General features: G+C 45.5%; 1 protein-coding gene across 3 annotated transcripts in view; it reads right to left on the bottom strand.

The window, feature by feature from the left end:
• The window catches only part of LARP4B (La ribonucleoprotein 4B), a 94,136-nt gene extending 73,609 nt beyond the window's left edge, over positions 1–20,527 (bottom strand). The window contains exon 1 of one of the 3 annotated variants that reach the window (XM_025445042.3): positions 20,456–20,527. The gene's annotated coding sequence lies outside the window, so the exon portion shown is untranslated. Of the gene's footprint in view, positions 1–19,320; positions 19,661–20,257; positions 20,411–20,455 lie in introns of those variants that run through there. The other 2 variants (XM_025445040.3, XM_025445041.3) reach the window with 2 other exon arrangements.
• Between the last annotated feature and the right edge of the window lie 2,290 nt (positions 20,528–22,817).

The raw sequence follows: 22,817 nt of genomic DNA, 5'->3' as shown, positions 1-22,817 counted from the left end.
TCAACAAATGGTGCTGGGACAACTGGATATCTACATGCAAAAGAATGAAGGTGGACCTCTACAACACTCTCTCTATATAAATTAATCAAAATGGATCAAACACCTAAATAAGGGGCACCTGGTTGGTTTAGTTTGTGGAGCATGCAACTCTTGATCTCAGGGTTGTGAGTTCAAGCCCACATCGGATATAGAGATTACTAAAAAATAAAATAAACTAAAAAAACCCCAACAAACAACACCTAAATGTAAGAGCTAGAATTACAAAACTCGGAAGAAAACACAGGAGTAAATCTTCATGAGCCTGGATGAGGCAATGTCTTCTTAGGACACCAAAAGCACAAGCAACAGAAGAACAAATAAATTGGTTTTCATAAAAATTAAAAACTTTTGGGCTTCAAAGCACACCACCAACAAAGTGAAATGGAAGAAAATATTTGCAAATTATATACCTCATAAGGGTCAGTGTATATGTACAGAGAAAGAAACAGAGGAGTGTGTTCCTAAAACTCAATTGTAAGGGGCAAATAAGTAAAAACAAAAAAACGAAACAAAAAAACCCACAAGAAACAAACAAACAAAAACCCCAGCAGAGTATGAATTGACATTTTCCCAAAGAAGACATATAAATGGCCGATAAGCACATGAAAAGATGTTCAACATCATTAGTCATTAGGGAAATGCAAATCAAAACACGAAATACCACTTCAAACTCACTGGAATGGATATAATCAAAAAGACAAATAACAAGTGTTGGCAAGGATGTAAAGAACTGGAATCTGAATACACTGCTGGTGGGAATGTAAAATGGCATGGGCACTTAATAAACAGTTGCAGATATTGAACACAAAGTTATCATATGACCCAGCCATCCCATACCTAGGTACATACCCCAGGGGACACAAAGCATGTATCATCACCAAAACTGGGTACATGAGTATTCATAGCAACACAACAGCCAAAATGTGGAAATAACTCAAAAAGTAAACTATTAGAGGTTAAAATCCTTATTTTCATACTCGTGTTTGGTGTACTTCAGTAGATTAGCGAATAACAATGATAGAATCAGTTTGAGAATTTGATAATTTCTAAAACCATCAAAATAAAGTTATCATTCTTTTAAACATGAATTTTTTTTCCTGCTTACAAAAGGGTGGTGTGTAAACACAAATGATGTGTCTGTGTACCAGAAATGCAAAAAGAGAGAGAATTAGCATTTGGACCTCTGTTATGCAATGATTACTCTAAGTGCTTTACTTGTCACTGAATCAACTTCAATTCTTACTGCTGTCTCCTGCCCACTCAGCAGACTGGGAAAATGAGTTGAGATAGCTCAGTCAAGGTCGCAAAGCCAGGTAAATCCTCTGAGTTAATTCATACATGCACCTAATAATTTCTGCTCTTCAACTCTATGTTGTGCAGGCCGCTCAGTGCAGGCTGCTCACCCTATCAATCCACGCCTGAGTATGCCCATTAGGACACGACCACTAAAGTACCTGCAGTTTCCTGAGCTGGTCTTCATTCCTTCTCTTCTATGCTGATAATTCATAGGCATCAGTGCAGAGATTCTGATTTTTAGCATTTTAAAATAAGCACTTTTTATTTTAAATATTTTATTTATTTATTCACAAGAGAAAGAGAGAGAGAGAGGCAGAGACACAGGCAGAGGAAGAAGCAAGTCTCCATGCGGGGAGCCTGACGTGGGACTCGATCCCGGATCTCCGGGATCAGGCCCTGGGCTGAAGGCGGCACTAAACCACTGAGCCACCTGGGCTGCCCAAAATAAGCGCTTTTTAAAAAACCAACATGGTGCCTAAATATAAGCCAAATACTTCAACTTTTTATACAACAGTGACCTGACAATACAAAAGAAAAACTGGCCGCATTGAGAAATGACATGTTGCACCTCCCTGGGGAATTTTCAAATGTATAGGTAAGTTTTTGCTTTATGAGTTGACCTTGAAATGTAAACATTTCATATGAGATGAGATTCTATTACATGAGGGCCAAATAGAAGACCTCTTTTCTCAATCAAAAAACATTCTTCTGAAGTCACAAGTCACCACTTCTATGTTCACCCAGCCACTCAAAACTTCCCTGTCTTTGCACATTTTATTCTTCTTGCCTGAAATGTTCCTCCTTCTTCGGCGGCTTCCTTCCCATTCCTCTCTCACTCCTTCTCCATGGACTCAAAGCCTTCTCTGTTTCTCAGGCACTGGCCACATCTGTGCTTCTCAACCATACTATCCTGAGTCTCTTTAAGAAATCCATGTGTTTCACCTCCTTATGTATAGAACACAGCAGAAATATGTATCCCACCAATGATATGTTACAATTGACCCCCCAGAGAGTCCTGTCAGTAATACTCACTTACAGGTGGTTTAGCTGCAGTATTGCCCAATACCACCAAATATTGCAAATACCAATATTTGCAACCACAAAATGAAGGAGGAGTCAAGTTTGCTAAGGCATCTTCTAACTCCACTACTTTACTGTTGGGAGGAAGGAGTTCAGGGACAGAACCTGAGCAAAGGAGTTGGACAATACAGACATAAGTTCTAAGACAACTCAAACGTAACTCCTAGGATTATTTTACAAAAGAGCAGTAAATGAATATTCAACAAGTAAAAACAGTTTTATCCAAATATGGAAAATGGGGGTGGGTTGAGTACTTCAGAGACTGCCCCAAATTAAGTACTATATGATCCTCTTTGAGAATCAATTAGAAAAGCCAAAATTTGTTACTTTCAATGTCTAAACATAGTTTGTAGAAAGACAGTTTACCTACCAGACCTCTGAAAATAAAACTCTTTGGAAAAAAACAGAAAAGGTCAATGAAACTAAATCAAATCATTAAAGCACAATTATAGCATTGTAGGATTTGGAAAGGCATTTGTTAATACTAGTAACTTTCCTTTAGAACTCAATATGCACACCTCTAAATAGAGGTATAAGAAAATTAAATACCATAATAGGAATTACAGTTCCCATTCGCTTGCTCTGTGCTACAGGTTGCATTATATTGTTTATCTCACGGCCGAGCAGCTGACAGCATTGCTCTATAATATTTAAAATGCACATTCCTGTCTTATGGCAAATTAGTCTATGTACCTTCCACAGCACCTTACAAAAATCATATATCCAACTGAGTCTGCAGGCTTCAAGAGTAGGGACATCTAAAGAGCAACAGACAGCTGTGTCCAGGACAGCAGTTACTCTGGCTCTTTGTTTTTTCCAGTTCAGTATCACCAAGCTTTCTCACAGTAACTGTGGCAAAGACATAGATGAATGAAAGAAAGGAACCCAACCTTAGCAGCTGCTTAATTACACATTGGAAATGGCATCCAATAGGGAAAGAGTCCTAAACAGATGCTGCCAATAAGCCTCCAGATCAATTTTTTTATTTTTTTTAAAGATTTTATTTATTCATGAGAGACACAGGCAGAGGGAGAAGCAGGCTCCTCGAGGAGAGCCCAATGCAGGACTCAATCCCAGGACTCCGGGATCACACCCTAAGCCAAAGGCAGACGCTCAACCGCTGAGCCACCAAAGGCATCTTCAGATTAATTTTTTAAACTTCCTTTTACATGTGTACACCTGTGCTTCTACTAAAAGATACAGCTGCAGGAAAAAGTAACTTATTTTTTACAGTTCAACCTGATTCTGCTCCTAGAGAAGGCATAAAATCAGACACAAGACACTTATTTCTCAGCCATATAGGACTGGAAAAGTATCTATGTGAGAAATAAACCCCAAAAGTTACACCTAAAAATTTTCCCACTACTTGCTTTTTAGAATTTATTTCATAATTCCACACACACTATGAGAAAGGTCCCTTCCAGCTTTATGAATAAAGTGGTTCGTGGCAGGGCGCCTGGGTGGCTCAGATGGTTGTGTTGACACTTGATTTCAGCTCAGATCATGATCTCGGGGTTGGGACATTGAGCCCTGGGATTCGTGCTGGGCGTGGAGTCAGCTTAAGATTCATTCTTTCCCTCTCCCTCTGCCTCTCCCTCTTACGGAAGGGAAGGGAAGGGGAGGGGAGGGGAGGGGAGGGGAATGGCAATGTTATCGTGGAGAGGTCAATTATTTGAAAAGATCATTTTACCTAGAATTCTTGTTAAAATACAATACAGAACAAAAAGAGAGTTTAGGTTATCTCATTAACCCTCTGGTTGTTAAGTATTTTTGACAAACTCCAAGCAAGGAGTCCAATATTTGGTTATAAGGAAGCCTAAATAAAATATCATTTGAAATAAGTCAAACAAAAAAAAAAAAAAAAAAAAAGAAATAAGTCAAACAATAAATATGGAGATGAAAAATCCTATCTCTTACTTTGTAATGGTTACTTTGTAAAAGAGGGTGCAAAGCTGAGGTAGGTGGTCATATCCTTAGAGATGGGACCTTTCTGCCCTCAAACTAGAATGTCTTCCGCTGACCATGAGTCATTCCTTCTCCAGTAGAAGAGCATCTCCTAAAGCAGACACACACCTTTTCACCTAAGAGGAGATGGAAAGGGCAGCAAACCACATTAGGCCTACCCTATATAGGGTGCAAGCTCAGCTAATCCACACACCTGCCAAAACACCATCAGAAGTGCTGTATCAAACCTGCTGCCTCCAAGGACACAATGCAGCCATTCTACTTCCTGTAACCTAAAATGGAAGGAGTAAAATACAGGAAGAGATTTTTTTCACAAAGATGTTCAATTCCACAGTTGAAAAGCTAATTGTCCTGAGTTCAGCCTGTTTTAGAACGCATTCTGACTTCCATTTTCCCATTAAGAACTATTTCCCACGTTGCAAAACCACAAGGCCTGGCCAGCCAGAGCTGCCACAGTAGCAGACCAGGCTGCCAGCCCATGACACTGCTCTGGTCCTATTCAGGGCCCCTACTCCTGCATCATCGGTTCATCTGCTGCACAGGCACTTTCGGGTCAGTGTGCACCTCTACTTTCGCCATTTCTTCCCTTAGCCACACACAACCTCCTGATAGCAAGCCAAGCCTAGAGTCCAGAAAAGAAAAAACAGCTTACTGCTGGCATTTCATCTGTATTTTTCACCTCATGGACAAAGAGCAGAACTTCCTCATTCAATCTCTATCAGAATTTATTTTTATCCTAGGGAATTGCATATATGTAGCTCTCCCTTGCTTTATGACGCAGTTTTGTTAACTTCATTTTGAACACGGGATCATATTCTTGAGATGATCCACGTTCTCCCAAAAGATCTTCACCTTCTCTCATTTACATTTGAACTCAAAAAATGCAGACAGCCAAATGTAGTATTGTTAAATACCTGCACCTAGGAAATGTCAGAATCAACACCACAAAAAAGTCTTTTAAGAGACCCGAAGTCCTCTTCAAAAAACGAAATCTAGATAGGACTCTAGATAGGACTCTGGATAGGGCGTTGCTTCAACCCTTTGCAAAGGAAAAGTCTCCATTCACCCCAATCTTCTTGTGCATTTTCCGTTTCTTTGACAACTGCCAAAAGCATTTTATTACCCTTCCCAATTTACTGTCACATAACTACAGCTTTTCAACTGTAAGCAATGACACTGATGTAAGACAGGGATGGTGGTGAGCAATCCTAGAAGTCACGCATGTTAGCAAATGACAGAGCATCAGAGCTTGGCAGTGGCTCACAGCACACTCAAACCCTGTGCTGCTCCAACTACGGCATGCTGATTATGCCTAGGAGGGCACCAGAGAATCCGAACAAGAGGTGATAAAATTGTCCGAAGTCTGGGACTATATATAAAGTGGTGTACCGGGGCTCAGTCAATGAAGAATCTGCCTTCGGCCGTCACGATCTCTGGGTCCTGGGATCCAGTTCTGCATCAGGCTCCCTGTTCAGCAGGGAGTGTGCTTCTCCCTCTCCCACTGCTGCTCCCCCTGCTTGTGCTTACTTCCTTGAACTGTCAAATGAATAAATAAAATCTATAAAAATAAAAAAATAAAGTGGTTTACGTAAAAAAAAAAAAAATTTTTTTAAACCAATACAACAGGGGATGCCCGGGTGGCTCAGTGTTTGGGCATCTGCCTTTGGTTCAGGGCGTGATCCTGGAGTCCCCGGATCCAGTCCCGCAATCGGGCTCCCTGCCTGGAGCCTGCTTTTCTCTCTGCCTGTGTCTCTGCCTATGTGTGTATGTGTGTCTCTCATGAATAAATAAATAAAATCTTAAAAAAAAAATAAAATAAAATAAACCAACACAACAAAAAGCTTGTAAACCTGCCACTGACAGACTATTTTCACTTCTTCACCCTGTAGTAAACATGTAGTTTTCAAGGATGTTAAATTTTTTTAAAAAAGCTTTGCAGGATCCCTGGATGGCGCAGCGGTTTGGCGCCTGCCTTTGGCCCAGGGCGCGATCCTGGAGACCCGGGATCGAATCCCACGTCGGGCTCCCAGTGCATGGAGCCTGCCTCTCCCTCTGCCTGTGTCTCTGCCTCTCTCTCTCTCTCTGTATGACTATCATAAATAAATAAAAAAATAAATTAAAAAAAAAAAAAGCTTTGCTTTGGGAAAAGGTAGTTCTGACCTATGTTAATCAATAACCAATATGTCAAAACAAAGCAAGAACATCTTGAATGTATAGTTTTCTCCAAATGAAGGACAATGAAATTCAGGGAGTCATGAAAACATTCCCAAGGGTATGTGCTGGGCTCTAAGTCAAGAGCTGTTTGATCCAACAGATGGTACAGATAAAGATAACAACTTACCTTCCCCAAGTCCTCACTACAGACCCACAGACATTCCCTAAAATCCTGTTATGTGAACAGGCAAATCATCTTCCTTAAAAATTAAAGGCCATGGGGCACATGGGTGGCTCAGTTTTTAATTGTCCGACTCTGGATTTGGGCTCAGGTCATGATCTCAGGGTCCTGGGATGGAGCCCTGTGTCAGACTCCACACTCAGCGGGGAGTCTGCTTGAGAGTCTCCCTCTCCCTGTCCCTCCCCGGCTCACGCTGCTTTCCGCCTCTCCCTCTCTAGTAAATGAATAAATGAATCTTTAAAAAAAATAAAATAAAATACCATTTCACAGCTTTCTATGTGGTGATAAAATATGTCTCATTTCAAGACTCCCATTAATGTGCATCCCTCTTTTCTTGAATTTGGTATTCCTAACAGATGCATTATTTCTTAGCACTTTGGTGAAAGAAAAGGAAATAGTCTGTAACAATCATAATTCTACATAACTCTTGAAAATCAGACCTCATAAGTCAAGGTGAGGGACCCAAATACAGCCTGAACGTAACTTGAAAAAACTTTATGAAAATGAACAAGTTTTTCTCACTAATTTATCAAAGGTTTGGAGAAAAAATAATATATTAACTGAAGGAGCACTGGTCCTCCACCTGTGGTCTGGATCCCATTTCCTCCTCTTTTCCTGTATCTTCAGTTCTTCCACCCAGCACTGTTCAAAACATGTGTTGCCTAGCCATCACCAAGAAACATACAAGGGAGACAAGTGGGAAGGACAGAGAAGTAGGGACAGGGATGAACAACAGCACGGGGCCGGGGGCCTCCCAGGCAGGATGCAGCCTCTCCAAGGATGCTGTTCTGACAAGATGGCCTGCTTGCTGCTAAGATGTACCCATGGCCTGCTTGCTGCTAAGATGTACCCATGGCCTCTCTTCCTCAGCCTGCAGGCATGCTTTCCTCCTCCTCCTCCCTTCCCATCTGCCATGATGCTTGTCTTCCGCACTAAGTTCAGGAAAGCTCTCTTGCCCTTTGTGACTGGAAGTAACAGTACATTAAAGTAGGCAACCCTGAAAACTGACACATGAACCCTTAACCACTTTACCTTGCATATGCCCCTTCACTTGGGCCTTTTTCTTAGACTGAGCCAGTCCATCAGACCTTTTCTTTCTCACACAAACCACATCCATAATGCATCACCTATGTCTCTGTCTCTTTAAAGTGCAACTTAGTTAAAAAAAAAAATAATGAATGGTATAGTCCTCCTAGAATCATTCTCCAGTTTTTTATGAGTATCTTACCCGCACACCTAAGTTAATAGTTTTCTTAGTGATTTGTTTTTAATGAAACACTCCAAAGTTTTCAGATTAGTTCTCATAGGAGTATTTCTACACTATTTTTATCAGTGTCTACTAATCAAATCTTTAACTGCAATAAGGTGTACAAGTTCCCGAATGAGTTTGGGAACACACTGAACTGGCTTTTGTAAGTGACAACTTAACTGATAGGTAGAGAAAGAGGGCAGAGGGGAGCAGGCAGCGGGCCACTACGGTCTCCCTGGGACCGAGCCGCACCTGCAGCTCCTTCCTCTCCGGGCCTGACTTGTGCTCCTCTGCTCCAGTTCTCATGGCTTCAGTTAACACCACATGCCGAGTATCAGTGCAACTAAGCAAGCATCTGATGAACAAACTTGACCTACAGACTCCTCCAAGTCCATTGTTTAAAAAAAAAAATCCATTCCCACCACCCTTCTCATTTGAGACAAATAAAAACCGACAATCCCTCCATCTCAAAGAAAGAGAGCATATCATCTACCCAGCTGCCCACACAAGAAACCTACAAATACACCTTTAACCTCTTCCTCTCACAGCAGCCTACATCTCTGTCTCTATTACTTGTCAACTGCTCAGATAACCATCGTCTCTGAACCAAATTATTACCTCAACTTTTTCCAGGTCTCCAACCCACCAATTCTTCACAGATGGCCTTTCTGAAACAGACCGTCCTCCACCCTGTAGTCTGCACTTGGGACCCCTCCTCCACCTGGCCCCCTGCAAACCCTTCACACCCAGTGCACGTCAAATGCAGGCTCTCCAATGCTGAGTATATTCCTGACACAGTACCTGGCAGAGTAAAATCTCAGGAAATATGTGTTTAGTCACTGTGTCTTTCATGCAATAAATACTCAAGAAGAAATTCTTGTGTTTAAAATGATGACTCCAAGTAAAAGCCTCTGTTGCTGCATACTACAAATAATGTGTTCATGTGGGAAAAGGCAGTACTTTGAGGTTGGGGCAAAATCATTGTGGGTTCATTTTCATTTCATATACTCTCTAGATTATGTGTATATGTGTCCATCTGTGTGTACTAGGAATCTAAACATATAGAAGAGTTAAATACAAAGTCATGTTGACAAACAAAAAATCATATTTCATTATCAAAATAACAAATCCTACAAGTTCCCAAGTGGCAAACACATGCTAAAAACTATTACTTGTATTGAAGGGAGAGGTCAAAGATCTTTTTGAGAATCTGCTGAAAGCTGAGTCCTTCCACTGGAAAAACAGACATATATACCAGAAATATTAAAAAGAGACTCAGAAGTTCAAGGACTTATGAACAAAAGGCTGGGCATCTGAGGAGGGGGTCAGGAGCAGGGGCTCGAGGCTCGCCCAGACCCCGACTCCCCGCTACCTGCTGGTAGAGCCCCTGGGCACTCATCTCACCTGCTGTGTGCATGTTTAGGGCAGGCACAGCAGAGACTAAACCAATACAGTCATTACTAGTCACTAGGCAGCCAGAGGCTGGACCTGCGGAGCCATGAAACCACACTGACTCACAAAGTAGCAGCCAGGGCCCAAGACAAGGTATGACAACTGAACACGCTTTCACCTTTGCCAACATGACTGTGCTAATCAGAAAATAGTGAAATACAATGAATATCACCTAAAATGAAGTGTTCCTTAACAAAAGTGACACTACTCATAAAAAAGAATTTAAGGGATCCCTGGGTGGCACAGCGGTTTGGCGCCTGCCTTTGGTTCAGGGCGCGATCCTGGAGACCCGGGATCGAATCCCACGTCGGGCTCCTGGTGTATGGAGCCTGCTTCTCCCTCTGCCTATGTCTCTGCCTCTTCTCTCTCTCTCTGTGTGTGTGACTATTGTAAATAAAAAATAAAAAAATTAAAAAAAAAAAAGAATTTAAGTTCCATAGTTGGGAGTTCAAAAATATATACTACTTTAGATAATCCTTCAGTCTGATATATACCAAAGGATATGTATTCTAGGCATACTATCATCTCTATTTTAGAAATAACTGGATAATAATCCTCAGCCAGTTAGGATCATAGTTCAACAGATGAACCTAATAACACCATAAAAGTTCCAAGCAAACTATCAGAGTCAGCATCGGCTCCAGTAATTCTGAATGACTCTTCAGCAAGGTAAATGAACTTTTCTCAGTCCTGGGTGTGGGGTACCCCAGCTCCAAGGATACGCACTATAAAAAGTACTATTAAAACTTTCTGGTTAAAACCAGCATTTCTGCAGCTTAGCTGTGCTGTGTGGCACAGGCCACCAATCTATCAGGTTACCTGGACCTAACACATATGTAGGACACCTAAGCTTTCTAACAGTTGGGTCTTGTTTGCAATGGATTTAGAAGCAAGTAACTAGACAGACCCCATTTTCTCCTCTTGATCATGTGATGGGAAGCAAACTGTCTCTAGGCCTCAGTTTTCTAAAGAGCAAATGAGGTGTTCTGAAAAACAAAAACAAGCAAGGATTTTGGGTCCTCTGAATTCTAAACCAAATACATTGCTGAGGGTGAGAACTGTGGCAATCTGCATTCATTTCTCACATTCTATAGGCAAGATCCAGGCTGTTAGGAAGCAAGGAAAAGTGTTGTTGAGGAGGGTAAAGGCCAGGAGAGGTGGTATAGTGCTCACCCAAGTAACCCTCTCTTAGGTCTGAGCTCCTCCTTACAGCAGCAGAAGAGAGGAGTATGAACACAGGTGCTGACACATCCAAAGCCTGAACATGAACCCTGCACCAGCAGCATGGATGTCAAGGGTAGAACTGTCTGTGCAGTTTAGGAAGGCAACCACTGAATGTACAGGAATTTCTCAAATTTTATTTCTCTAAGACAACAAATAAACTGCAGTCTTAATATGAGATACAAACTGGAAGACCTATTTGTGCCTTCCCAAGTTGATTAAAGCCAGTAAGTTAAATTATCTAGAATGACAAATATGCTTAATTTTCTTAAAATAAATGTTATTTCAAATGTGTTTTTAAAAACATATTTTAGGGGCAGCCGGGTGGCTCAGCGGTTTAGTGCCACCTTTGGCCCAGGGCCAGGGCCTGGATACCCGGGATCAAGTGGGGCTCCCTGCGTGGAGCCTGCTTCTCTCTCTGCCTGTGTCTCTACCTCTCTCTCTCTCTCTCATGAATAAATAAATAAAATACTTAAATAAATAAATACACATTTTGATAGCGACTTTAAGAGTCTTACAAAAAAAAAAGAGTCTTACAAAACAAAACAACAACAACAACAACAAAAAAAAAAAACAGTAAAATGCCAATTTAAAATTCTAGTATACAAGCCCAGCGGTTTAGCGCCGCCTTCAGCCCATGACCTGATCCTGGAGACCTGGGATCGAGTCCCACGTCGGGCTCCCTGTGTGGAGCCTGCTTGTCCCTCTGCCTGTGTCTCTGCCTCTCTCTCTGTGTTCTCATGAATAAATAAATAAATATTTAAATAAAATAAAATTCTAGTATACATAATGTTAACACTTTCACCAATTTCAGTTTTTGAAATCCTACTGTTCAGAAGCATATTTTGTGAATTCTGTAATTAGAGTGCCACACAGGACTGAGCCCAGACAGGACACCAAAGGCAGAGAGCCCTGGCTTTGCCACCTGCTAACTCGCTGTATTTGCATTGACCTTAAACTTACTTCTGTGAGCACGGGTCTGAGTGTCAGAGCTCCAAAATCCTAGGACTGCAACAAGAGTTACACTCTTCTCTGGCAGTTATTTTCATAAACAAGTTATCAAGTCTCAGTTCATAAAACAACAGGCTCCGAGAATGACTGTCCTAAAGTGCTAACCACTGAAACTGTATGAATTGCATTAAATGAAAGGTTTCCCTCCTTGTAATTCCACAGTGAAAAATGGTGCTGATGAAAACAAAATTTTCTATGCAACTGGATTAAGGCTGATTAAATGTACCATAATTACGATTAAACACTTGGTAAATATATTGTTTACAAGTTTTCAATAACCTTACCTAACTGCACCAATGCACCAGAATGTAAATTGGAAGTTAATGATCCAACTTTTATTTGCTCTGCTCATAATCACCTACTAATGAAATTTGTGGCCATATAATAACCCTGGAAAAACATCTGATCTATGGCTTCTTACCTTGAACTGTAATCTTCAATTTCATGAAAAACTTAGAGTTAACAGATCAAAAACCTTCACAATGACAAGCACACTCTCAATATTCTGAACTTCAAAGGAAAACACCAACAATGTCCCTGGCCCGATGGAGACTACTAAAACTTAGGGTCATTTAGGACCTCAAGGCACTCTTGTGCAGGAACGCAATTCACTCTGCCAGTGCAGTTTCACCGGGTCACAAAGACGTACATTCTGCACGCCTGACTGCTTCTGCAGTTGTGTGTGGCAAATGTATTTTCTTCCCCGGTCCATTCATGCCTGGGGTTAACTCTCCTGCACAGAGGCCTAAAAGGGAAGGATTTCAGCAGAAGAAATGTAAACATCAACATATACAAAGAAGTGTGAAGAGCCCCAAGTGCTGTGAGCTACTACAGTCTTTGGACCTTTGCTCTTCACTGAGGCCCGCCCTGTGTGTGAGGTGTGAAGAACATACTGCTGATTCATCAGATACTCATTTGTACAATGGTCTGTACTCAAGTGACCTGTTGACAGAAAACCAGAAAGAGCACTAGCGTCTGAAAACAAGAATCTCTGGAGACACAGATATTGATCAAAAAGGAACATGGAACTTCTAGTAATCCTAGGGAAAGTTTCATCCAAAAAGTTCATCCTAAATTTCTGCACTAAATGACAACCAGCATACTATCCATTATTTGAATGTTTTACCTCCTGAAAACACAAGTAAAGGGAAAATGGTTTTGAATTCTAAATGCCTCGATCTCTAAAAGGTAACTTTCCACAGGGACTTCAAGTCTCCTTTCAAAGGTTCACACAACTCCACGACTCTGCAGAGTAGAGAAAAGCCAGACAGTAATGGATGACAGTACTATATAGTCTGGGGGATACATACATATATCTATAGTAAGACAGGAATTACACCGATGGTAAGATTTAAGGATGAAAGAGATAATGTAATCAACAAAAAAAGAACTGTTCAGAAAGTAGTCTTTGAAGAACAGGTTTTAAAGGACACAATATTTTCAGAAAAAAAATATTTGAAAAGGGGATGTTTAACATGTTCAGAGAACTGTAATTAACTTATAAATTTGTACTGAACCGATCATGTTTTTACCCTTATATTTTGAGCTTTGACAATAAAACAAAGCTTTTTGAAAAATAAAAACAGAATTGGGGCAGCCCAGGTGGCTCAGCGGTTTAGCGCCACCTTCAGCCCAGGACCTGATCCTGGAGACCCGGGATCGAGTCCCCCACATTGGGCTCCCTGCGTGGAGCCTGCTTCTCCCTCTGCCTGTGTCTCTGCCTCTCTCTCTCTCTTCTCTGTGTATTCTCATGAATAAATAAATAAAATCTTTAAAAACAAGCAAAAAATAAATAAATAAATAAATAAATAAATAAACAAACAAACAAACATTATGTCTATCTAATACAAACCAAAGAGTTTCTAAACAAGCTATTCTTCATTTAGGCCAGGGCTTGGCCTTTTCCACCGTGACAAACACAAGAATAAACACAAGGGCCCTCCCTCCACCTCGCTCCGGGTCGAGTAATACCCGTCAGTGTGTGCCCTTTCCTTCCTCTCCTTAAAGCAGAATAATCACTTAAAAAGGCAGTTCCGGTCATGTAATTCTCCTGCTGAAAACCCTCCAAGTGCTTTCCACTGTTCTTAGGATACAAAGCAAAATTCTCACCTATCCTGAGATGGCTTAAATCCTGTGCGATCCAGCTGCTACATCGACAGGCCCTCCTTTACTCTCAGCAAATCCATGTGCTGAGAGTCGCTGACACCGGTCCTCTGCCCGGCAGGCTGACTCTGCCCCACCACACTCTTCCTCAGGGAACCTCCTGGTCCTCTCAAGCCTACAACAGCCAGCCCAATGTATATGGATCTCATCTGTGGTTATGTGGTCATTTACCTGCCTCCATGGACTGTGAGCTCCAAAAAGGAGGGCAATCCATCCCTTTTATTCATCTTTATAACCCAAGGATTTATTCATGAATTATTTAGTGACTATTCTGTACCATTCAAAGGTCCAGTGGGTTCATGTCAGTGAACAAAATAAAACCCCTCACCCTGACAGAGTTAACATTTGAACACCAGAAGCCAGACCCTACATAAAATACGGAAATTACACGGTATGTTATAATGTAGTAAGAGTTACCAAAAAAAAAAAAAAAAAAAAAAGCTGGGGCGGGGAAAGGAGATGAGGGGGCCTGCCACAGGATGTGCTGAAGCAATACAACTGTATACAAGAGCGAGACCACTCAAGGGAGTGTGGTGCTGAGAGCCATCAACACATCTTGCAGATGGAAGCTGCAAGAATCCAAATGCTTGTCTGCTTGGCTTTAAATAAAACAACTCACTTTCCTAAGCCCTTCTAGACCGCAAACCTTAGAGAAAAGTTCTGGCATCATTTGTCTTTGTGTTGCTAGTATCTTACTGACCAAAAACACCTGCTCAAGGAAGGCATGAACTCTGTGTTTCCTACCAGACCCTGTGGCAAGGACTCTCCACAGGGGATGAAAAATGGAAAAATCCAATGAAGTTTACAACTATGTTTTCACTATTGTAATTGGTTTGTTTTAGGGTAATATAATTTAATTTTATTTTTTTTAATTTTTTTTATTTATTTATGATAGTCACACAGGGAGAGAGGCAGAGACATAGGCAGAGGGAGAAGCAGGCTCCATGCACCGGGAGCCTGACGTGGGATTCGATCCTGGGTCTCCAGGATCGCGCCCTGGGCCAAAGGCAGGCGCCAAACCGCTGCGCCACCCAGGGATCCCTATAATTTAATTTTAAAGCCAAAGAAATTGGCATTCGTTATCAAGAGGGCAAGTTTTTTTTTTTTTTTTGTATGATAGTCACATAGAGAGAGAGAGAGGCAGAGACATAGGCAGAGGGAGAAGCAGGCTCCATGCACCGGGAGCCCGACGTGGGATTCGATCCCGGGTCTCCAGGATAGCACCCTGGGCCAAAGGCAGACGCTAAACCGCTGCGCCACCCAGGGATCCCCAAGAGGGCAAGTTTTTAAAGACTAAGAAAGAACACAATCTATGTCACATGATTAAAGGACTCCATCCAGGGGCACCTGGGTGGCTCAGTAGGTTAAGTGTCTGCCTTTGCATGGGGTCATTCCTGGGACTGATCCCTGCTCAGCTGGGAGCCTGCTTGTGCTCTAATAAATAAAATCTTTAAAAAAGTAAATAAAAAGGGGCACCTGGGTGGCTCAGTGGTTTAGCGCCGCCTTCAGCCCAGGGCATAATCCCGGGGTCCTGGGATCAAGTCCCACATTGGGCTTCCTGTGGGGAGCCTGCTTCTCCCTCTGCCTGTGTCTCTGACTCTCTCTCTCTGCGTCTCTCATTAAATAAAATCTTTCAAAAATAAAAAATTTGAAAATTACTCCATCCACAATGCAGTATGCACTATATCACTATCAAATCACAAACATTTTGTAAATATGACTGTGCACTTTCTATTGCACTCATTTCAAGTGAAAATTTTTATGTTTACAAAGGCATGCAATTGTACAATCTGCAAATCATTTCCTTACAACCGAAATGAAAGGTGTCTTTAGACACGCCTTTTTCCATCTAGCTGAGCAAAGTTTACTAAACATCTACAGATGGTCCCCAACTTATGATGGGTCAACTTATAATTTTTCAACTTCACAATGGTGCAAAAATGATACACATTCGGTGGAAACTGCACCTCAAATTTTCTTTTTTTTTTTTTTTTTTTCTTAAGATTCTATTTACTTATTCACGAGAGGCACAGAGAGAGAGGCCAAAACACAGGCAGAGAGAGAAGCTGGCTCCATGTGGGGAACCCGACACGGGACTCGATCCCAGGTCTCCAGGATCACGCCCTGGGCTGAAGGCAGCGCTAAACCACTGTGCCACCAGGGCTGCCCTGTACCTCAAATTTTCAATGCTGCTCTTGCTCCAGGTAGCAGGCTCCCTCCCACTCAGCCCCACAATCAGAGGAATAACAACCGAGATTCGCTGACAACCGTCCGAGATTCGCTGACAACCGTCCGGCACCCATACTGCCATTCGGTTTGTCACTTTCACTATGGTATTCAAGGAATTACATGAGATATTCAACACTTCACGAACAAACAGGCTTTGTGTTAGATGATTTTGCACTAACTGCAGGCGAATATTAAGTGTTCTGAGCAGGTTTAAAGTAAACAAGCCTAAGCTGTGATGTTAAAGGTTAGGTGTATGAAACCCATTTCCAACTTAACATTATTTTCAACCTACAACCAACTTAACAGTATTTACAACCTATAACCTTAGGTATATCCTAAGTCGAAGGAGGTCTGTATAGGGTACCTGGACCTGAGTTGGGCAAAGAGATTACAAACCTGAAAGGATCGCACCCACAAGGAGCTTACATTAATTCATCAGGTGCTGTGCCTGACGTGCTACAGAAACAGAGAAGCACTCTAAGCACCTTAGAAATGAAGGCAAGGATTCCTGAAGGACTCCTGAAATACCTTTATAAGGATGGATTAAAGAGCAAAGTTAAAAAAAAAAATTCTATTTCAGGCAAAGAAACTACAGAGAGCAAAGGCAACAGCACGGTTTTGAGGCAGAGGCAGTGGTGAGGGCGAGGCAGCCTGCAAGGAGGAGGCAGAAATGCCCAGGGCCCTGGAGCCTGGCCCTCGGCGTTTCTCACTTATTAGACAGGGGACAGTCACTGATGAGTTTTTTTTAAAAAGGCCTGACAACCAGGATACGCCTTTAAAACAACCTCCGGCCATAGTGGAACTAAAATGGTGTGCTGTAAATGAAAGAGACACTTTATTTTTCTCACACAAATAAATGCTACCTAACTTGTAGGTTTCCAAGCCAATATGTGTGCATATCAGATTTCGTAAAGAACACTTTCACTGAAGCTTAAGTCGCATCTCAACGATTATTAAAACCCTCTCCAAAGATTAAGTAGCATGCTTTCAAATTTGAGCTAAATATGAAATGTCTTTTGTGTTAACACAATGTACTCCTGACCCAGGTCTCACTATCAGGGAATTAGGGGGGATGCTGAAGAGAAAACCAGACTGTGAAAGAAGGCCCAGAAGTGGTGGCATCACTCACCTGCAGCCCTTATAACTCAGCCATGAAAGCATCACCAGAAAAGTGCTGAAAAGACAGTTTATAGAACTATTAAAGGGACAATAGGGACTTTGGGGCGGGGGACGATAGGGAAGGAGATGTGAGCCAAGTTAAGACTTCTCTTCGCTGTTCCTAAAGGTTAAAGACGCTGACATGCAGAAAAAATAAAGTGTTGGAATGTTAGGAAAAAAAAAAATGTCCACATTGGAGTTATTTTCCTTCCTTCTAATAAGAGAACCTGACGGCTCTCCCTCTATAACTCCATATTCCTGTAAGAAGCTCCAGGGGAAATAGAGTCGCTCTGGGGAGATCACCGAGTGCACCAAGCAGCAGCAGCCTGAACTGAAGCAAACTACAATCATATTTGGTGAGTTGAAAGCTCTCAGAAGGCAGTGCCTCATTTACTGTGTACTCTAAAATTAGCTCTTACAGAAAAAAGAGAACTCTTCACAGGATAAAGTTTTAGAAAACAGCATAAGCAACAATGCCCAGCAACAGTGTCTGTTTTTAACAATGTATTTTCCATAAAAACAACTTCAGTGTTTGTTTTCTTCTGCCCATTAGAAACAGGTTGAGTCAATGGCCTTATAGGAGGAATGACAAGAATATACTGAGATTTTCTTGCATTTATCTGAAAAAAATCCCTAAGTAGGAGAAAACTCTGTGAATGTACAACCATGGATTATGAAAGCATACTTAAAACTTGTGCCTTGAACTTGAGGACAATAACAATCTAAAGTAACATGTATCTACACAGCTTTTTTTTTTTTCTTTTTTTTTTTTTTAATTTTTATTTATTTATGATAGTCACAGAGAGAGAAAGAGAGAGAGGCAGAGACATAGGCAGAGGGAGAAGCAGGCTCCATGCACCAGAAGCCCGATGTGGGATTCGATCCGGGGTCTCCAGGATCGCGCCCTGGGCCAAAGGCAGGCGCCAAACCACTGCGCCACCCAGGGATCCCCTACACAGCTTTTAAAGATCTCTAGGGACCATCATAAAGATAGCACATGTTACTAAAAGTAGAAGACCTAAATAATAATCCTACTTATCACTATGGAAAGTATGAAGCCCAGCATGACACTCTGAAGTAACAGTGGAAGCAGTCCGTCGGCCACTTCTCTTGGTAACACGGACCTCAGGTCTCTCCCTACAAAAACCTGTAAATACGGTTGCAATCTACTTGCGGGAGTGGGGCTCCTCCAAGGCACGGCTTATTCTATTACTCTTAACCTGGTGCTCCTGCCTTGCACTACGTATTTCAGAATTAGGATATGTGAAGACTGTTAGGATAGACGTGTTAGGATATGCGAAGACTGTTTCATAAAAACAAGTGACTAGAATGTTTTCACAGAGTTTAATTAGGTCTGTCAAAATTGTGCTTATTTGCAGAAATCATCGTTAAGTTCAATAAATTTTCCAATGCTCAACTTTTTTTGAAGCATGCTCCCTAAGGAGCCCCAAGGAAAAATAAAATCTTTTATTTTAAATAAAATCAAGTATCTCCCTCAATGTGCTGCCATTTAATTTCAGCTACTCTTGTACAGAATGCATTAAATGAATGCTAGCAATCACATTATCACCTATTTTCTCTCCGGCTCCCACTCAGATATAGAAGTCCTTTGCTCAGAATACACATTTTATCCTCAGAACTTGCTTTCTCTGCCCAAATACATGGAATCAAGCAAAAACAACCCCACAAACAAACAAAACCGAACAAACAAAAAAACTGTCCAGCAAATCAGAATGGATAGAGAAAGAATACTGAAAACAGCAGTGCGGTAAATAACACTTTCAAGTTTTCGTTAAAAAAAAATCGAGTGATGAAAATAAGCAGTAAAAACGGCCCAGACGGACTTGCTGGGACAGCCCTGCGGGGCTGGATGAAGAAAAGCGAAGCAGCAGAAGTCACCGCTTCATCAATAAGAAGCCAGGACATCCTTTCATGGAAACAAGTCAGCTCCCATTAATGTTCCAAAATACAGAATGAGGAGAGTCATTTCGAACCCAAAAGCAAGTTTCAAAGGAAATGCACCAATCCCCTTTACGGCTGAAATGATGATAAGCTTGCTGACCTGATGCCTCTGTGGGGATACCCCACCTCGGCAACCCGAGCAATCCTGAGTTCGGAGGGGTCACCCGCGGCCGGATTCAGGAAACCGCCTCCCGGTGCAGAGCAGAGCCGAAGCCCCACGCACCCCGACTTGTGCAGAGGAGGCCGAGGCCGGCCGACGGTAAATTAGAGGGAGGCAGGCAGGTGGGGAAGTGTGCAGATTGCACAGTGCGCCGCCTGCACCGCAGGACGCGAGCGGCGCCCCCACCCCACCCCACCCCCTGCAAACGACAACTTCGCACCTATTTCGAGCGCATTGCAAATTCTCCACGCAACTCGAGAGACCAGCTTTTAAAAAAAAAAAAAATACGGGAAGAGAAGGAAAAAAAACTTTCCAGAAGGAAGGTAACTTGCACCCCCCTCCCCCCCGGCCCCCCCCCCTCCCGCTTGCTCGGCTGCCCCGCTCCGGCCCCACCGCCCGGGGGACACGACCCGCGGCCGGGAGCGGCTCGCACGCGCCGGCCAACTGTCCGCCCGCCCGCCCGCCCGCGCCCGGGAGGCGTCGCGCTGCAGGGGGAGGCCGGGCGCCGACCCCTCCCGCCGCACTCCCGCCGCCCCGGCGCGGCCCGCACGGGCTCCCACTTCCTGGTGCCCGGGTCCCCGCCGCTCCCCGCCCGGCCGGCGGCGCGCGGGCCCCGGGCGGGCGGGCGGGGCGAGGCCTCCGCAGTGCGGGCCGGACGGCGGCGCGGCCCTGCCCCGGCCCCGCGCGCCCCCGCCCGCCCCCCGCAGCCCGGCCCGGCCCCGCAGTCCCGCCCCGCCCGGCCCGCACTCCGCCCGCCGCGTCCTCCGGGAAGATGGCGGCCCGTGACAGGCGGGCGCGCCGCGGGTCCGAGCGGGCGGCCGGGGCGGGGGCGCGGGCGGGGGCACCCGGCGGCCCGCCCGCCGCCCGCCGCGCTCACCTGTCAGCAGCGCCGCCGCCGCCCGGCCGCCGACCGCCGCAGCCCCGGTGCCCGGCGACCGCGCCACACGCGGACGGGCCGAGAGGGAGGGGCGGGGAGGGCGCGGCCGGCCCGGACGAGCGGCGGGGGCGGCGCGGCGCGGGCTGGCGGCGGGCGGGCCGCGACTCCTTCCCGTTTCGGGCCCGAAAATGTCTCAACCTCGCGACTCCGGCGCCCCAACGCTCCTTCCCGTTCGCATGAGAACACACAGCTCCCGCTTCCGGGGCTCGCCGGAAGTCCCGCCCCGCGCGCCCGCGCGCCCGCGCGCCCGCGCACTCACCGGCCCCGCCAGCCGACTGGCGCTCAGCGCCCGGGAGAGCCTCACGTCATGGCGCCGGGGCGCCCCCATTGGCTGCGCGCGGCACCAGGCCCGCCCCTCCGCTTCCCGGCCTTTCCGTGCGCGCGCCCCTGCCGGCGGCGCTTGTGATTGGCGCGGGCGCGCACGCAACCCCGCCCCGCCCCGCCGTCGCCCCCGCCCCCGCTGCGACCTGGAGAGGCGGCGCTGTCGCGGGGTACGGCGACCCCCTCCTGGCTCCCAGATAGCGGTCGGCGGGCGCCCTCACCCCCTCACCCCCTCACCCCCTCTCCCCCGGGCCGCGCCCCACGCGCCCCTCACACCCCGCCCCCCTCACCCCCTCACCCCAGGACCGCGCCCCCGCCCCCTCACCCCTTCACCCCCCCTCCCCGGGGCCGCGCCCCACGCGCCCCTCACCCCCCCCGCCCTCCTCACCCCCATCTCCCCGGGGCCGCGCCCCCGCCCCCCTCACCCCCTCACCCCAGGACCGCGACCCCGCCCCCCTCACCCCTTCACCCCCTCACCCTCCTCACACCCCTCTCCCCGGGACCGCGCCCCCGCCCCCCTCACCCCCTCACCCTCCTCACCTCGGGACCGCGCCCCCCCCCCGTCCCCCTCACTCCCTCACTCCCTCACCCCAGGACCGCGCCCCCCGCCCCCCTCACCCTCCTCACCCTCCTCACCTCGGGACCGCGCCCCCTGTCCCCCTCACTCCCTCACCCCGGGACCGCCCCCCTCACCCCCTCACTCGGGACCGCGCCCCCCGCCCCCCTCACCCTCCTCACCCCTTACCCTGGAACCGCGCCCCTCACCCCGGAACCACGCCCCCCTCACCCCGGGACCGCGCCCCCCCCCGCCCCCTTACCCCCCTCACCCCCCTCATTCCAGCCCCAGGCCCCTTCCACCTGCGCAGAGACACCCAGGCCCTGAGCGCCCTTGGGCCATGGCAGAGGCCGGGAGGGGCAGGGGCCTGGGGGTGCGCTCCCTTCCCCGTCCACCTCCTGGGAGCTTGCTGCCTGGCGTCCTGCGTCTACTCCTGAGTGTTGACTGCGCCGACCTAGCACTTGAATACTTGAATAGGTCCGGGTGGCGGGAGGAGTTAAGACTTAGGAAGTCTTAGCTGGGTCGCTGCGGCACCCATACCTGCACCTGTGCCTCTGGCGCGCCTCCTGGCCGGGGTCGAACGCTGGCAAGTGTGCTTTTCACTCTCCTGTGTTGCTTGGCGTCAGAGCTGGGTGCCCCTTGCTTTGTGATTCGTTGTCACGTTCTAGCTCTAGGAGCCCTGCAGGTTAAATCAGGATGTTCACAGCAGTGACTTTAATGGGTTTATGGAAAGCGTTTAAAGCTCAGTTCCCCAGAGGACGGGTGGGGCGTGTTGGGACCCCTTCTCAGGTGCGCCTGTATGCTTACCTGCACTTACCAGGCCCTGCCTCTCCACTGCGAAATCACCCCCAGCCCAGTGATGTGGACCGTCTTGGAAAGATGAGGAGTTCTCCGAAGTTGGTAAGTCAGACTTTCATCATTTTTGCTTATGTCTACCTGCAGGCATTGTGACTCACAGATGTGTTCCTAAATTGTAGAAAAGGCCAGTAACCTAAGCAATAAGGGAGTATTTTATATTGAAATGACATCTCCTGTTTTGTAGTCACATTGTGTGATCCTTCCTCCTTCAAAACTGGCTCTTTGTAGATATCACAGCTGTCACAACGGCTAAAATCAACAACACGAGAAACAACAGGTGCTGGTGAGGCTGTGGAGAAAGGGGAGCCCTCTTGCCCTGTGGGTGGGAATGCAAGCTGCTGCAGCCACTCCAGAGAACTGTGTGGAGGGTCCTCAAGAAGTTAAAAATAGAGCTACCCTATGACCCCACAACTGCACTCCTAGGATTTACCCAAAGGTTAGAAACAGTGATCCAAAGCCGCACCTGCACCCCATTGTTCATAGCGGGATGTCCTCAATAGCCAAACTGTGGAAGTGTCCATCCACTGATGAATAGGTAAGGAAGACGAGGTGTGTATGTATGTATGTGTATATATATATATATATATATAATGGAATATTATTCAGCCATAAATAAGAACAAAATCTTGCCATTTGTGACAACATGGATCAACTAGAGTGTATTATGCTAAGTGAAATAAGACAGATACCATATGATTTCACTTATATGTGGAATTTAAGAAATAAAGAAAAAAAAAGGCAAACCAAGACACTCAGACTCTCCAC

This window comes from Canis lupus, chromosome 2 (genome assembly GCF_003254725.2).
Source record: "Canis lupus dingo isolate Sandy chromosome 2, ASM325472v2, whole genome shotgun sequence".
NCBI lineage: Eukaryota > Metazoa > Chordata > Mammalia > Carnivora > Canidae > Canis > Canis lupus.
This window is presented reverse-complemented; position numbering and strand designations above follow the sequence as displayed.